This window comes from Myotis brandtii, unplaced genomic scaffold (assembly GCF_000412655.1).
Source record: "Myotis brandtii unplaced genomic scaffold, ASM41265v1 scaffold1595, whole genome shotgun sequence".
Classification (NCBI taxonomy): domain Eukaryota; kingdom Metazoa; phylum Chordata; class Mammalia; order Chiroptera; family Vespertilionidae; genus Myotis; species Myotis brandtii.
Genome location: NW_005355815.1, coordinates 102,914 through 116,975, shown reverse-complemented (window position 1 = coordinate 116,975; position 14,062 = coordinate 102,914). Strand labels below are relative to the sequence as shown.

The 14,062-nt window shown below is 47.1% G+C and overlaps 1 pseudogene; it reads right to left on the bottom strand.

Annotated features, from left to right (window-relative positions):
- Nucleotides 1-7,636: 7,636 nt before the first annotated feature.
- LOC102250602 lies at nucleotides 7,637-9,223 on the bottom strand (annotated as a pseudogene).
- Between the last annotated feature and the right edge of the window lie 4,839 nt (nucleotides 9,224-14,062).

Genomic DNA, 14,062 nt, shown 5'->3' with positions numbered 1-14,062 from the left:
GCACATGAAACAGGCAACTTCCCTCTCCTACTATCAGAGCCTATCCAAAGACCTTGCAGACAGTTTAGAAGAGATAGCTCAAAGAATTGTTGCAGTACAGGTTCATATTGACTCACTGGCAGCCGTTACTCTACAAAATCGAAGAAGACTAGACCTTCTCACAGTGGAGAAAGGGGAGCTGTGCCTGTTCCTTGAGAAAGAGTACTGTTTTTATGCTAACCAGTCTGGTATTGTAAGGAATGGGGCCAAGAAACTGGCTGATCAAGCTTCAAAAATAAGACAGGAGTTATCTGAGACCTGGGCTGCATGGGGGGGAGGTGTCTGGAAATGGCTCCTTCCATTGACAAGACCACTGTTAATGCTACTCATAGCCATAGCCCTAGGAACTTGTCTTCTAAATCTGTTAACTTGCTTTATCTCATCCCATCTAGATGCCTTTAAACTTCAAATGGTCCTACAAGCCAGAAGAATTCCCTACAAACCTCTCCAAGAGGAAGAAATGGAATGTTAACCTCTTGGACATTGTCCCTATTCAGCAGAAAGCAGTAAAAGAGCGATCATCACCCCTGTTCAACTTAACATCCTATAGTTATTGCACCACAAGGCTAAAAAGCTTGTGAGACAAGGAGCGGGGTGGGGGTGGGGAATGAAAAGGCTAACCCCTATTTTGTAAAGCTGCTGTTTGGAATTCTCTGATACTCTTTAGACAGCCTCTTATTCTAAATAAATAAATAAATAAATAAATAACTTTGCTTTCTAGCCTGCTTTAGCCTGCTTGAATAATGAGGAAGATAAACTTAGCTGTCTGACCTTATAGGCCAGAGACTAGATATGTCCATATTCTCAATGCCATGCCAGGTATATTTTTTAATTGGGTAGAACTGTGTTGTTTTCAAGGCCACCAGCGAGATAATCACTAAGCACACAGAGGGCTGGCTCTTTAATAAAAAGGGAAGTTCTGCTTGTAACTTTGCTTAGAATTTGAATTCATTTTCTCTAAGCCCACCACAGTGAATAAAGTGTGACTTCAAACTCTCTGAGCATTGTTTGATTTATTCCAGTTCTCTGTAAAACCAGGACTGGTGAAGCCTTCATGGACCCTCTTCCTCACCTGCTCTGTCTCTGGTTATTCCATGACCAGTAGTTATCACTGGCATTGGATCCACCAGCCCCCAGGGAAGAAGCTGCAGTAGATAAGGGGCATACGTTATGATGGAGACACTGAATATAGCCCCTCCGTCAAGAGCCGAACCTCCATCTCCAGAGACACGTCCAAGAATCAGTTCTCCCTGCAACTGAGCACCATGACCACCAAAGACACAGGCATGTATTACTGTGCAAGATATACAGTGAGGGGAAGTCAGTGTGAGCCCAGACACAAACCTCCCTGAGGGAGGCAACAGGACTGGGTTGCATGGGGCGCTCAGGACACCAGGGGGTGCTCAGGACCACAGAGCATGGGACCAGCTCTGATGATCTGGTCAGTGGATTTATCTTCCAGGAGTAAACACCCTCCTCAAGGACTCCCTGCCTCCTCCCTTTATGCCTTACATTTCCTTTCACACCACCCCTTAGAGCAGTGATGGCGAACCTTTTGAGCTCGGCATGTCAGCATTTTGAAAAACCCTAACTTAACTCTGGTGCCGTGTCACATATAGAAATTTTTTGATATTTGCAACCATAGTAAAACAAATACTTATATTTTTAATATTTATTTTATATATTTAAATGCCATTTAACAAAGAAAAATCAACCAAAAAAATGAGTTCACGTGTCACCTCTGACACACCTGTTATAGGTTCGCCATCACTGCCTTAGAGGAAGGCACTTACTTCCTCTGTGCCATTAATCAGTCAGAAGGAGTTTCCTAATATTTACTTTGGTCTCTCCTCCAGGAAATGATGCATTTTAAGGAGGCAATTGGTGGTGTCATTGGGCAGTGACCAGAGAAATGTTATTGTAGCCCCAGCAACCAATAAACTTGGGCTGTGCTAACAAAGACACAGCCTTCTGTCAGGAGCTTCTGTTGGAAAAAACACACAAGGGCTTTAATTTAGCACAAAAGACCTTGGTAGACTTGTCTGTATTTTGTATTTCTAGAGGTTAACAAAATAACAACATCTGAAATGAAAAAATACATGAAGTAAGACTAACAATGCAGATTAAATGTAAGTAAACTTTAAAAAGTATTATAGAAACTCTCCAAAATGGAACACAATACATTTTCCAGAAAATAGCCAAGTAGCAGGACTGTAAGAGACAATCAAAGCAGTCAAACGTATATACATGTAATGGAATCCCAGAAAGAGGGGAGAAAGCACCAAAACGAATTGTTGAAGGAATTATGGCAAATATTTACAGAATTTGGTGTAAACTATAAAGAGATCTTAGAACACCAAAATACCTCAAGAAGAATAAGAATAAACAAAATTCAAATAAGGCACATTAAAACCAAACACATAAAAACCAATGAAAATGATAAAATACCTAAGAGCAGCAAAGAAAAAACAAAAGCACACATGAATTAAGGAACAAGATTTAATAAAAAGATCAAAGTTCACATGAAAAACTACCAAAACCAGAGAACAATGGATTAGCACTCTAAAGTGCTAAAGGAACATTGCAAACCCATGAACTTAGAATTCTAAACTAACTGAAAATGTATTTCAAAAGTGGATGAAAATGAAATGACAAAATATCAATTTTGTGAGATGCAGCTAGGGCAGTCCTTAGAGATAAATGTATAGCATTAAATGCTTATTTTAGAAAAGAATAAAGATATTTAAATCAATTATCTGAGTCTGCACTTTAAAAAGTTAGAAAAGGCAGAGTACCAAGATGGAGGCTTAGGTAAACACTGGTTCTTGCTGCCTCCCACAACCACATGAAATTACAACTAAAATACAGAACAACCATCATTCCAAACCACCTGAAATCTGGCTGAATGGAAGTCCTACAACTAGAGAGGTATGGAAGAAAACACACTGAGACTGGTAGAAAAGGAGGAGGCATGGAACAGGCTAGTCAGACACCCACATGTGGTGTATGTTTAATCAGGAGGGATATCTTGGCCTTGGAGGCCTCCCATGAGAAGCAAAGGGTCTCAGTCCCACACCAGACCCCCAATCCAGGTTTCCAGAGCTGTCGGGAGAAGTCCTCATAACTTCAGGTTGTAAAAACCAGATGATGTCACTGAGTAACACTGAGGGAGCTGGAGACCCAGGCTGTTCCTCTTAAAGGGCAGGCACAGGAACTTACAGGGTCCCACTTCCTCTGACTTCCAGTGGCAGTGGTGGAATTGGGTAACATAGAGACACACAGGGAGGAAATGGATTGTCTGGGATTTAGGGCAACAACTTGGGGTGGCTTTCTCCCAGACAGGAGTGCTCTCAGGGGTAATTGTTTTTATGGTGGGACCTCCCCCATCATATAGCTGCCTTGTATTACTGTGCAAGAGACACAGTGAGGGGAAGTCAGTGTGAGCTCAGACACAAACCTCCCTGAGGGAGACAGCAGTGCTGGGCTGCATAGGGGGAAACCAGGGGGCGCTCAGGGCCCACAGCACAGAGAGCAGTCCCAGGAGCAGGGCAGAGGGAGGTGGGAAGGAAGTGGCTTCCTTTTGGGCTGAGGGATTTCCTCTCAAGCTCTCAGCTGCCTCCAGGGAAGATTCTTCCTTCTCATATTCTCACCGCAGACAACAATGAAGGAGGGACATTGTCTGTTTGCAGGTGACATGTTGGCAGTGATGAGGACTCTCCTTCACCAAGTCTTTGTATTTTCTATTTTTCTTTCTCTGCAAGGAGACCATCCTCAGTGCTCTCCTTGTCCTGGGTTTTGGAAACCTTTCCACCAAGAGAGACCCCAGCACAGCCCAGGAAACTGTATGCTGAATTCAGGCCCCCAGTCCCCACAGACCCACTTGTCCCCACATTTCCCTCTGACAGGCCCACCTGTTCCCTCTGACAGGCCCACCTGTTCCCTATGACAGGCCCACCTGGGCCAAGGCGAGGAGGATCATCTCCCAGGACCTCCCACCACAGCTCTCCATTCTCCCTACCTCATGCTTCCCTCCTGGTCCTCTTTCACTCAGGTGGATGTTTAAACCCATCCCAATGTCTGGGATTAAAAAACTTCAATGATTAAAAAAACTTTTAGTCTGATTTGCTTTGTTTCCATCTGAAGGGGACCCTTGTGGTTACAGGAATGCCCCAGCAGGTGACCAAGGTAACCCCCATGTCAGCACCCTTAGCTCCCTCGTTCCCACCTTAACCATGTCTGCAAAGTCCTGTCATATAAGGACACCCACAGGCCCCAGCGATGAGGACCTAGATATTCCTGATGTCAGGGTCTAGTCATCACAGTCCCCTGAGAGTCAGGGCCTCCAAGGCCACTCAGGAACCTGGGGACAGGTTTCCTTCCTGGGAACTGGGAGTTGTGTGTGTGTGAGTGTGCATGTGCGTGTGTGTGTGTGTGTGTGCAAATGTTAATTTGCACAAATGTTTGTGACTGTGTGCAGGGTGTGTTCACATGTGTGTTTTAACCTTGCCCTGAGTCTCCCACAGCTCAGAGAACAAGGGCCTTCCATGTAATAAAGAGAACCAGGCTCCAGGGAAAGCCCAGCCCAATAGCCTTGGGGCTTTTATTTTGGTGAGATGGTAGGAGAGGAGAGGAATCCTGCTTCCAGGGGCTTGTGTGGTTTCAATCTCCCAATGACATCTAAAGACAACACCATGGTTTCTTATCAGATTTCTGGTGTGTGGCATGTGAAGAGGCAAAAATAAAGCATCAGTTGTCAGCGGTCAAACAAACAAAAATATGAATAGATACAGAATAAAGTCTTTACATTGGAAATTGCTTCAGAATTACAATTCTTAACAGATTATGTGTAGAAGAGCTGGGCTTCAATATAATAAAGGCCAATTTGAGAAACCAACAAGTGACATCAAGCTCACAGAGAAAATTTCAAACCTTCTCTTCTTACTTCAGGACCAACACAAGGGCTCTCCTCTGACTACTATTTATCAAAACTAGTAGTCCCTGTCAGAATAATTAGAAAAGAAAAAGAAATTTAAAATGTCCACATCAGAGAGAAACAAGTTAAAATGTTTCTCCTTATCTGTATGCAGGTAACATGATCTTGTACATAGAAAACCCTAAAAACTGGATGAGAAGCTAATAGAACAGGAAATCAGGAAAGTCGTAAGATACAAAAGCAACAAACAAATGGTTTGTGCTCCTGCAACCTCTCATCAGAGTGTCTGCATGACTCTAGGAAATATACGGGGCTCTTTCAGAGGAAAGTGAGGGAAGAAAATGTGAACTGGCTAAACAACAAAGAGAAGACAAGCTAATGAGACAAGAGCCCTGGACGTGTGTGTCCTTGGTCTTGGTTCATTCCCCACCATGTTTCCAGGTAGCTTTCCCCCCACAACGTGGCACTGAATCAGGTGCAGGTTTCAGTTGACCAGCACCAGGTGGGGACATGGTGACAGCGGTACCAAGGGTCACATGTGTAAAGGTTTGGCTGGTGACTCTGGCTGTGCAAGAATTCACAACTAAATGGAGAGATACAGAGAGGACTTTTATTTTACTTTCCAAAAAGAGAAAGATCTTGTGTATCTCTCACTAGTCGATACAGGGCAGGGAAAAAATCTGGCTTCCACTTTACAAGAGTAATGGCTGCTGTTGCTCAGTGACGAGGAAGGGACAAGGATTTGGGACTGAAGTTGGGCAGATACCAGGGAGATTTTCTTGAAATGTTACATTGTGTCGCTTTACAGCAGACTGTCTGGCAGATGTCTCAGGACATGTCTCATCAGTACTTTCCCCAAGCCTGTAACATGCTTAGAGCACAAGGTATGAGGGTTTACAAGGAGACTTGTTTGAAGCAGAGGGGTGATGGGAACTTTCTACTAACCAGAGACTCCTTGGTGGGAATTATCCCTGAGTTCTGAAAACAGCAGAGAGGAGGGTGATGCAAGAATGTAGCCTTGAGAGTAGCTCCTCTTGTACCTCAGTTTGAACAGAGGGGCTGTTTTAATCAGAGAAGCTAACAAGTTTGGGTTTTAATGATCAGGAGATTATTATAAATTATGGTGGCCACTGGAATGAAACAGAAAGGCCCTTTTCCTGTCATTACAATCAGTTTTCAAATCACAACATTTTCATGACCTAAACTTAATTATTTCTAAACTAGAGGCCCGGTGCATGAAAATCCGTGCACTCAGGGCTCCCTCAGATAGGCCTTCACCCTCTCACAATCCGGGACCCCTCGGGTAGGGTCCCTAGGCCTGGCCTGAGACCAGGGCCTATGGGGGCTTTCCGTCCTCTTGCTTCAGGCAGCTGAACCCACCCCCACCACTGCCACTGCTTGCCCACTGTGCAGTGCTGCCCCCCCCCTGCCCCATTCCCTGCCACCAGTGGCCTCCCTCTGCAGGCAACCAGCTGGGGTGCGATGGCTTAGCTGGGCTGGGCCTTCCTCTGCTGGGAAATTGCTGGCCAGCTGAACACCTGCCACAGAGTCGCTGCTGGTGGCCTGGGCCTCCCTCTTTCTTTGCTTGGGGGCGAGGCCAGCCCAGTGAGTGGATGTGGTGGTTATAGTCTCTGGCCATTCCGTTTGTTATGCTTATGGTGGCTGGCCTTTTATTATATAGGATCATTACTGATATCTTCAAGAAACGCACCAGGTTATAACTGAGATTCTTCTATATCCCAATGTATGAAACTGGATCTACAACAGAGTCTAGAGAATAAACACAACAAAGGAGTCAGTGCCGCTGCGACATGACCAGCACTAAACTCCCCTGAAGGAACAGGACTCAGGAGCTCTGTCTGTGTCTCTATAGTTCATGCTTCTGGTTACCAGGGACCTTCACAGAAGCTCCTTTCTCCCCCAGCACTTGGTCCACTGCTCTAGGCACACACTCTGGTCTTAGTTTATCCTCTGACCACTTTGTAGGGGAATTAGTGTCACAGGGAACTTCCCATCTCCTGAACATGAACCTCCTAGGCTTTTAATTCTTCCTCCAGTTGTGAGGGTTGGTTCACCTTGGTGTGTTCATTACTGGTGACTGTCAAAGGCATCTCATTTATATTTTGACCCCTATTTTCTTGTATTAATTGTTCAAAGTTTTATTTTGATGCACAGTATGAGTAATGAACTTTTAAAACAGCTGAATTTTATGGAAAATGAACAGCAAATAAATTAGACCCATGTTAAAGTAAAAGGTCAGCTAAATGTCTAAACTTACGATATCAGGTCCATAGATAAACTTTGATTCCACAGTCTTTTTAAGAAGCTGAAGTCCTGCCCTAACTGATTTGGCTCAGTGGACAGAGAGTCAGCCTGTGGCCTGAAGGGTCCCAGGTTCCAATCCAGTCAAGGGCATGTACCTTGGTTGTGGGAACATCCCCAGTAGGGGGTGTGCATGAGGCAGTTGATTGATGTTTCTCTCTCATCGATATTTCTAACTCTCTATACCTCTCCCTTCCTCTCTGTCAATAAATCAATAAAATATATTTTAAAAAGAATAGAAATAGGAGCACTCTTTTACATTTTTTTAAAAAAAAAGAAGTTGAAATCCTTCAGACAACGTTGCTATGAACTGGTCCAGAGCCTAATGGCATATAGGAAAGCTTAACAAGGGTGGTGATCAGGACACGTTTCCTTGGTACTGCTTTGATGATGTCATCCACATGCAGCGTCTCCTCTGCTGCTTCAGCTGTACTCAGAAGAACCTGCCACTTCACTTGGACACTGTCTGTGATGCCCAGCATTGCCATCACCTATAGCACCTTCCTTCATATCCAGTCCAGCAGTTGTATTGCCTTCACAATGGGCAGCTCAAAGCTGTGCCAACAGATCTGCACTGTCACAACCTGTGTTGTCAGCTATAACAGTAAGCAACATTCTCAGTGCTTGAGCCTAAGAATCCATTGTAATAGCTTCTTTACCTGGTGTTTATTGGAAGCTGTCACACAGCATGAGGCATCAGCAGCTCAGAACAGCCTCCTCCATAAACTGTTCTAGAAGCTTTCACAGTGTGTGCAAGAACACAAAGGGCATCATGCAAAGATCATTCTGCTTCAGCTAAAATGTGCTGAGTGGCACCATGAAGAACAATAATGTAAGCTTCACCAAGGGCTACCCCAGAAACATGAATGAGCGTGTCTTCTCCAATCATGACTTCCTCAATGTGCTTGCAACTTCCAAGCTTCACTATTTCTGGGAGGTCAAAGATAGATGCAATTTCACCACCTGTGACAAGAGCCAGGCATTCTACATGTTCAATAGCCATATCCCAGCAGCCCCAAAAAGCAGCTCAGGATAATTAGAAATTTATTGCCTGTTAGTAACACAATTTATCCCATGCTTAAAAATACGTTCAACTTTCTCCTTAATTTTTTTTCCTTTTCTGATTGTTTTATTTTAGCAACCTTTGCTGTAGAATTAACCTTTATATGGGAACCAAATATCTTTACTTTGTCTGTATTCATACCAGTATTTGCAATGAGAATTTTAGCATTTTCAATTCCTTTTGGTTGATTAACTCCAATTTTTTTATCCAACAGAAAGCTTTTATCTAAATAGGAATCCACCAGACTTCCTCCTAGCTTCTTGATGACATGAATTGCCTCCAGATTACCAGAGTCCTTCAATCAGAGAACAGCTTCTACAACTAACTTTGTAGAGTGATCTTTGTGATGAGTAAGAAGTTTTAAGGATAATGTTGCTCCTGCAATGTTCACTAAATCTTGGCAGGATTTATCTTCATCAGAACCATGATCAACTGTTGAATTGAACAGAGCCTGTCTTGCTGCCTTTGTGGCTTCTCTCCAACCTGCAATGATGGTCTGAAGATGAGTTTTTTTTAAATTAAATATTCTGCTTCTGTTGGTCATTCTGCTGCTAAAATAGGAACAGAGGTAGTATCATCTCCTGCTTCATCATCCCAAACCCTTGACATATCAACTAACACTTCAGCTGCTGGATTATCAACACCGATGTTTTTTAGGATAGTTGCAGCATCATTGGTCACCATAAGAGATGCATCCCCTCCACTATTTCCCAGGATTGTGTCCATGCCTTTGGGTCCCAAGGTGCTCTATCCCAAGTCTTGCATATCGATGGGCCAATAAAGGAAGACAGACGAGCTGTCTCTGCTCTCTCTTCATCAGCACCAGCTTGGAAGATGTTGACAGGTGCCAGGGAAAGGGATGCCATGGTTCCAAAGAGTTGGCCACTCATGCTTCACCCTCCCAGCTCTCAACCTGGATCCCAGGGGAGAGAAGACAGATGTGACACCACAGGCTCTGTGCAGGGGGCGGGGCCTCAGCAGCTCAGAGCAGAAGGGTTGACCTCTATTTTCTTATGTGACCACATCTGATTTTTCCCACAGGGTCTACCACTATCACTCCATTGTGATCAGTGTCCCTCCACAGTTGCTAATTTTCTCAGCGTCACAGCTCATTTCCCCAGTAGACTAACTTCTTCCTTCCTGGGAATGAGATCACCTGAGTAACCCACACAACCCACATACACATAGGCACACCTGGTGTATTTCCTTCTCTGTGCTCAACAGTGTGTACCGGTCTTCATTCAGACACAACTTCCCCCTCTATCCAGGTCGGACCCGGCACATCTATAAACACCAAGGGACCGCAGGCCCCGAGGAGAACAGCCTCACCTGCTCTGGATGTCAGGTGCTCTCCCCTCTTTTGCCCTGGGCCAGGCCAGCCCCCATGTCCAGGTTCTCACCAAAGGCCCAGCGTGTTCTCTTTGAGCTGCTCTTGGAGGCTCTTTGAGGAGCTGCATCCAGGAGTTAGAGTTTATGACTTAATCATCCAACAAGATTATTGACCACCCAGGTGGTAAGACTTTGCACTCAAGAATTTGTTCATGGAAAAACGGAGGAAATAACCTTTTAAAGGCTAAAAGGAATGGATGAAAATCACTCCCTGAAGAGGTGGGCCCACTTCCTCGTCTCCCAGAGTGAGGAGGGCTGCGCTGTCCTCTCCACTGCGACTTACTCGTATGATTTTGAGCACAGTCCCAGAATTCATAAGCACGGGGTCTCAGGAACTGCATTTAAGGGGTTCGTTTCCTGGACAGGGAACTGTCCTCTGTCCATGGTAAGTTGGTCCCCTGTGCTCACCGCTCCCTGCAGCTGCACTGCCCACAGTCAGGGACGGTCCCCCACAAATATCAGAAAACATGTTTCCTGAGCTAAACGGGCACTGCTGTTCCTCATGGTGGACAGTCCAGGATGCTGATTGCACACCAGGCCACGTAACAGCACCTCCCACATGCAAGCTGAGGACCTGGCACTAGAGGCCTGGACTGCGGAGGGTTATGTTCCTCAGGTTCTCCCCCGAGGCTGCTGCCTGAGGCCCAGGGAGTCCTTGCAGAGAACCACCTGCGTACAAGTAGCAGGACTGGGGCTGCCACTCTTTCAGAAATGCCAGGGAAGGCTTCCCCATGGCAGACATGCCTGCCTTGTCTCAGGAAGCTGGTTCAGACACATGTCCTCAGACCGTGAGGCTCAGAACAACCACTAGGAGGCACTGTCATCTCCACAATCCTGTCCCAGGGTGTCTCCTGGGGGTTTTATGTGCAACCTGCACTGGAGAACCTTAAAATTCCCATTTTCTGTCCTGGCAGAGTGTGTCTACCACTATTCACAGACAAGCTTCTAGAATGTGCAGACCATCCGTGTGCCCTTGAGTCCTGGCCCAGGCACCCTGGTCCATCCTCCCTCCCCATGTGACCACAGGGAGGGAGGAGCCCCCTGGCAGCTCAGACAGGTCCTCAGGGAAAGACATGCAAATGGGGCGCCTCCCCTGCTCATGAAAGCCTGCCAGGCTGGGTCTCTGCAAACCCTGGAGAGGAGCCTCCTGTGTGAGGTCCTCAGTGTCCACACCATGGGGTCTACGCTCATCTGGGCTGCCCTTCTCCTCGCTGTCAAAGGTGCGTCCCTGTGCATCAGGCTCCTGGGGACTGGGTGACCTGGGGCAGTTCTCAGTCTCCTTCTCTGTTTGCAGATGGCCTGTGCCAAGTTCAGCTGGTGGAGTCTGGGGGAGGCGTGATGCCGCCCGGGGGGTCTCTGAGCCTCTCCTGCAAAGCCTCCGGATTCACCATCACTGATTATGGAATGCACTGGGTCCACCAGGCTCCAGGGAAGGGGCTGCAGTGGGTAGCAAAAGTGAATAAACCAACTGGAAAGGATCAGTGGTATGCTCCAGCAGTTCAAGGAAGATTCACGATCTCCAGGGACAACCCTACCAGCACAGTCTCTCTTAAAATGACCAAGCTGACATCTGAGGACATGGCCATGTATTACTGTACAAGAGGCACAGTGAGGGGAAGTCAGTGTGAGCCCTGACACAAACCTCCCTGCAGAGAGACTAAGACCACCAGAGGACGCTCACACCAGCAGGTCACACTTCTCTACTCTTGGGCAGGTGGAGAGGGGCACTGTCAAACTTCCTATTGTGATGGATATTTTCCTAGCCTCTCCATGTTTTCTGGTCCCAGGGAAAAACATGTCTTGTTCTTTCAATCTCTAAGTTCTCAGATCATTGCTGGGACCAGGAACTAGAAGGAGCACTGTGTTTGCAGGTGAGTGATGAGCAGTCACTAGAGATTCTCTTCACCAGTTCCCTACAGGACCTTCTCCATGAGCAGATCAGCCTGACTATCCTCACTGTCCCTGATGGGGACACATTTTCTTCAAAGGGAAACAACACTGATATCAGTGCCCTTGGGTTTAAGCTCACACTCTCTGGCCCAGCTTGTGTGGCTCCCTGGTTGAGAGTTGACCTATGAACCAGGAGTTCATGGTTCAATTCCCAGTCAAGGCACATGCCCAGCTGATCCATGATTCTCTCTCATAATTGATGTTTCTATCTCTCTCTCCCTTACTCTCAGAAATGACTAATAATATATTTAAAAAATAAGCTCACATTTCTCTGTCTTCAGACTGGTATACACTGTCCCTACATGGCCCCTTTCCTCAGAAAGGCACTCCATGCCCCTGTGATCTTCAATGTAATGTTAGTCATCAATGCACACAACCCACTTCATATATTCATCTGAGGTGAGCATTCTTCCATGTCACCCAGGACACGTCCCAGACAAGTGGCCTGAAGCTGCAATCAGCCCCCTGCTGAGCGAACCAGTCATGAACCAGGATAATACCAGGTAACTCAATGCTACTGACAGACAGGCCTGTGCAAGATGAGGGCACAGCCAACACAGAGCACTTCTAACAGCAAACCCATCTTATGTCAGACACTCCACCATCTGTAGGAGATCACAGGGCACAAGCCCCTGTGATGGGCTGGGTGGGATGGTGAGCCCAATGCCACGGTGTCCCCAGTGACCAGAGTTTGTGTAGATAGTGAGATACAATTTGCATATTAGCCTTTTATTATTATTACTAGAGGCCTGTTGCACAAAGAGATTCATACAATAGGCCTTCCCTTCTCCTGGCTGCCGGCACCAGTTTTCCTCTGGCACCCGGGACCCAGGCCTTCACTCTGGCCAGAGCCGCCTTCTGTCCTCTGTCTTCGAGGCCCTGGCCGGAGCCGCCCTCGGTCTTCCGTCTTCGCAGCTCCAGGTCACCTTCAGTCTTCGCTCCGCTGCTTGGAGCCTATGTATGCAAATTAACCGCCATCTTTGTCAGCGGTTAATTTGCATATTACGCTGATTAGCCAATGGGAGGCATATCAAAGGTACAGTCAATTATCCTATTTGTCTATTATTAGATAGGACTAGAGGGCTGGTGCACAAAAATGTGTGCACTCGCGGAGGGGGATCCCTCAGCCCTGCCTGCGCCCATTTGCAGTCCAGGACCCCTTGGGGGATATCCACCTGTCGACTTAGGCCCACTCCCTGGGGGATCAGGCCAAAGCTTGCAGTCAGACATCCTTCTGGCAGCCAGAGAGCCCTCGAGGGATGTCCAACTAAAGGCTTAGGCCCCCAAGGGATCGGGCCTAAACCATTAGTTGGACATTCTTAGTGCTGCCACGGAGGTGGGAGAGGCTCCTGCCACCACCTCTACACTGGCCAGCCATGAGCCAGCTTCTGGCTGAGTTGCACTCCCCATATAGAAGTGTTCTGACCACCAGGGGGCAGCTCCTGCATTGAGCGTCTGCCCCCTGGTGGCCAGTGCGTATCATAGCAACCGGCCATTCTGCCGTTCAGTCAATTTGCATATTAGCCTTTTATTATTATTACTAGAGGCCTGTTGCACAAAGAGATTCATACAATAGGCCTTCCCTTCTCCTGGCTGCCGGCACCAGTTTTCCTCTGGCACCCGGGACCCAGGCCTTCACTCTGGCCAGAGCCGCCTTCTGTCCTCTGTCTTCGAGGCCCTGGCCGGAGCCGCCCTCGGTCTTCCGTCTTCGCAGCTCCAGGTCACCTTCAGTCTTCGCTCCGCTGCTTGGAGCCTATGTATGCAAATTAACCGCCATCTTTGTCAGCGGTTAATTTGCATATTACGCTGATTAGCCAATGGGAGGCATATCAAAGGTACAGTCAATTATCCTATTTGTCTATTATTAGATAGGACTAGAGGGCTGGTGCACAAAAATGTGTGCACTCGCGGAGGGGGATCCCTCAGCCCTGCCTGCGCCCATTTGCAGTCCAGGACCCCTTGGGGGATATCCACCTGTCGACTTAGGCCCACTCCCTGGGGGATCAGGCCAAAGCTTGCAGTCAGACATCCTTCTGGCAGCCAGGGAGCCCTCGGGGGATGTCTAACTAAAGGCTTAGGCGCCCAAGGGAGCTGTGATGAGGAAGCTGAGGTGAAAGAGGGGCCATGCTGTCCCGCCCCGCCGCCCTGGGTCGGGTCGCACACGGGACGCCTGCTGACCCAGGTCGCAGATAGCAGGCCTGGATGGCAGCAGGGAAGGCAGGATGGTGCTGTCCTGCCCTGCCTGCAGTATGCAAATTAGCCACCATCTTTGTTGGTGATTAATTTGCATATCATGCTGATTAGCCAATGGGAGGCGTAGCAAAGGTATGGTCAATTACCATGTTTGTCTATTATTAGATAGGATA